At 38.2% G+C, this 2,858-nt stretch overlaps 1 non-coding gene across 1 annotated transcript; it reads right to left on the bottom strand.

The window, feature by feature from the left end:
• Window positions 1-327: 327 nt before the first annotated feature.
• On the bottom strand, window positions 328-400 carry Trnam-cau (transfer RNA methionine (anticodon CAU)). Its single transcript has one exon. It is a non-coding gene; the product is annotated as a tRNA-Met (tRNA).
• Window positions 401-2,858: the final 2,458 nt, after the last annotated feature.

The following is a 2,858-nucleotide window of genomic DNA, read 5'->3' as shown; positions in this document are numbered from 1 at the left end:
ATTTAGACTATTGGTAAACATGGAGAGGGTCATTGTATGTTGTATTTAGTATTAAGGTTATTTGTATTAACTCATCTAATATCTTATAAAAGCGTGCAGAATTCTCATTGCGAGGTAAGGTCAGCGTTGTTTTGTCGAAATAAAGATATCGTCACTCATTTTATCTATGGATTCTTTTATTTGTAGCGCACACAGTTTATTTCTCCTAACATTGTGTCACAATTAACACGCCCTATTTTCTGTGGGTGTTCAGCATAACCGACATCATGTGCTAATGAAAACGAAGCACAAGGTATTTGTCAATTCAAGAATATAGATTAAAATAAATGCCCCGGGTGAGGATCGAACTCACGACCTTAAGATTATGAGACTTACGCGCTGCCTACTGCGCTACCGAGGCAACTGCGCTAAGGTGGTCTACTGTCTGGTAAATGAGATAAGCGTCTTCAAATTTTTTTCCTGCCTGTGGAACAGTTTTAAGTTGGATATACATGTTCCTAAATACTCAGATAACGGACTGAGTACGATGTACTGTGCATAAGAAGCCAACGATTAAATACGGGTTTACGTCACAGGTTATCAGCAACATCTGAGCCAACGTGACTGAGTGACATACTTGCTTTTACACTGGCTATATTTTACGGCAATATTTGGCTGTAATAGGGTTGCCGTCAACATTGCTGCAACATGACTACAATACATGGCAATTCGGGTATACGACTGGGCAATATTGCCGATGTTGCAGACTGTTGCAGGTAGTCGATGAAGTACGGCAGAGGGGTTGCCGGTACTGTCTACCAAAGGTGGAGAATATTTCCTATTATGGCTGACGCAAATTGTAATTCCTATTAGTAAAACACTAAAGATACTCTAAAGCCGTCGTCTTAAAAACCGATAGCACTGTCGTCATGTATATCAAATACGCTTGTAAGAACGGTTAACAAATGCTTTGAATAGTGGATAGAAAGGAATAATGTTGTTCTAAAGACCTAGCTTCGATTTCGCTTAGGAAAGAGCGCTATCGACAAGGTAGGGAATTTGACAACTGATATTCAACGGACTTTCTCGAAGAAATGTTTCCTTTTCTCGTTACTGAGTCTCATAGCTGGAGCTTGAGAAAGTGTGGAAATCACAGTACTGGAAAGAAATCTTGTTTCCACTAATCATAGTATTTGTGCAATCTGTAAGATTAAATCTTTGTTCTCAGATAGAAGAATCTATGTTTTGTGCAATGTAAATGCCACAGGGCCTCGGATAATCCACAATGGTTTTCCATCGGAAGCCGTATTCAGCCCCCTCCAGTCTTATACATGAGACTTTAAGAAAAGTTTCTCACCAATATTATCTAAATTGCAATTCCCTGATCTCTGCCTAAGAGAATTGTCTGGAGATAACACGAATAAAACATCGATAATTATTTTTATGCGATGAAGAGTTTCACATTGCCCGGATAGCATGAAGGTTGGTGGAAAAATATCGCATTCAGGAGTTAATCTTAAGTTTCTGTGTATGAGATCTGATTCGACACTAACCTAGAGATATCATAAAAGTGATATCCTTCTACGACAGAAACAATGATGAATGTGCTGTATGATCGGAAGATGGTGGAGGGCACACCTGAAAATTCCGACGAGCCGGTACAGGACTGTTGAGTGACCAATCGGTCTTCGATTATGAAAGATTTTATCATCATAGAGCAAGAAATTCGATATCGATGTTGGACAACTTCGATACCGCTGTACCTGAATATGCACTAGAGCCATGCTATCCACACCAACGAATGCTCTCCTCGTTGAGGTATCTAAAAGTAAAAAACTTGCGAATAAATTCATTTTGAATCGAATCTCACAGATGGGCACCCTCCAAAAATGGAATAATGAAATATGGGTCGAATATGGAAAAATTTAACTTTTTATCTGGAAACAGAAGAAAGCCACTGATTATGAAATCTCTTGTATGAAAATAAAATAGAGAAATACGATATCTTACCAGGTTTCCTAGCCCCATTCAGCTAACGGGAATGAAATGCACTAAAATTTAATAATGTTGTGTAGCATAAAGATTCCCCAAATTTCAAGACCGAAATCAAGGTATTGCACAATACTACTTTTCTCAATCGACGAAGATTTATACCGATGGATCGAAGATCATTCATGGTGACAGGACAGCACGTGGGCTATACAACCCTGCAGAAAATTACTAAGCCCTGTATTCTGTTAGGGATGAGAAAAACCGAACAGTTAAAATCGATATCGGTATTTTACTTCAGAATAACCGCTACGTTTCGGTATTTGTTTGGTCTCAGTTGTAACAGGTGATTGATTATCTTTTACTAATAACCGGGAAGAAAAATCCGAAATATCAATTAGTCATAGTAGCAGTACTAAAAGTTTCGTATTTAAATCAGTCTTTAAAAAAAGAGTAAATTTTCCATTGCTTTGAAATATTGCGTTATTATAGAAAATGGGAAAAGCAATCAGAGATATTTTAATAATAAAGCCGGCAGAAACGGGCAACAAAAATGGCATTAGAATTGATACAGCATTGCTAAGACAATAATGAACCTGTTACCATGTAGCGTAACTTACTAGATGGTACGCATGTACATACAGACTGCCAGATTTACCCCATCTGGTCTATATGGAATGAGCAAACAATAGATCAAAACAATGTTGACTTTTTCTTTTTTTACAGTAAGGTTGTAATGTGTAAAGAATTAGTTCCTCCAGAGCAAACTATCATCCAAGTGTTTTACAAAGAGAGCCTTGAAAGGCACAGAAAAAGGGTGAAGTGAGTGAGAACGGACAACGCAAACAAGTGGATGCCCATAATGACAACGCCCAACGTCACACGGCCCC

Source organism: Schistocerca gregaria, chromosome 1 (assembly GCF_023897955.1).
Source record: "Schistocerca gregaria isolate iqSchGreg1 chromosome 1, iqSchGreg1.2, whole genome shotgun sequence".
NCBI lineage: Eukaryota > Metazoa > Arthropoda > Insecta > Orthoptera > Acrididae > Schistocerca > Schistocerca gregaria.
This window is presented reverse-complemented; position numbering and strand designations above follow the sequence as displayed.